The sequence below is a fragment of the Nicotiana tomentosiformis genome, chromosome 5, assembly GCF_000390325.3.
Source record: "Nicotiana tomentosiformis chromosome 5, ASM39032v3, whole genome shotgun sequence".
Taxonomy (NCBI): domain Eukaryota; kingdom Viridiplantae; phylum Streptophyta; class Magnoliopsida; order Solanales; family Solanaceae; genus Nicotiana; species Nicotiana tomentosiformis.
In genome coordinates, this window is record NC_090816.1 from 75,449,491 (window position 1) to 75,450,229 (window position 739).

The following is a 739-nucleotide window of genomic DNA, read 5'->3' on the forward strand; positions in this document are numbered from 1 at the left end:
CACTTCCTTAGTTGAGGCTTGACATTCATGAGTAGGGTGTCCTCTTCAACACATATCACAAGCTGCATGAGGGTCAATCTGAAGTGTAGCCAAGGTCAGCTTCCATATTTCTTAAGCCATAGCATCAAGTTGTACCTGCACAGATTTGTTAGCATCAACCTGGTTCACCAGTTGATCTTCTTCTTTCCGCACTCTCAAATGGCTATTGATTTGCATCTTCAGATAACTCATCAAGAATTGTAACTATCTCCTCTGGAGTCTTCTTCATCAACTGGCCTCTAGCTGCATTGCTCAATTTTCTACATGAGGCCGGTGTCAATCCATCCCAAAAGTCTTGGAGTTGCATCTAGAGTTCAATTTCGCTATGTTGACACTTTTGAACAATCTCCTTAAACCTCTCCCATGCTTCAACAACAATTTCAGTATCTTTTTGGCAGAAGTTATGGATTTCTCTTCTAAACTTGCCTGTCTTAGCTGAGGAGAAATATTTATCAAGGAATTTTCTGGTCATCTCCTCCCAAGTTCTAATTGATCCCATGGGTAAGCTTCGAAGCCACTGTATTGCATTATCTTTAATAGAAAAGGGGAATGCCCTTAAATACACTGCATCTTGTGACACACCATTATATTGGAAGGTGTTCATAATCTCCTCGAAGTCCATTAGATGTTTATTTGGATCTTCGTTTGGCTTCCCTCTAAAGACACAGCAATTCTGAAGGGTTTGAAGCAACCCTTTCTT

At 40.6% G+C, this 739-nt stretch overlaps 1 non-coding gene across 1 annotated transcript; it reads left to right on the forward strand.

The window, feature by feature from the left end:
- The first annotated feature begins 356 nt into the window (after positions 1-356).
- LOC117281571 (small nucleolar RNA R71) lies at positions 357-463 on the forward strand. Its single transcript, XR_004512209.1, has one exon. It is a non-coding gene; the product is annotated as a small nucleolar RNA R71 (small nucleolar RNA).
- Positions 464-739: the final 276 nt, after the last annotated feature.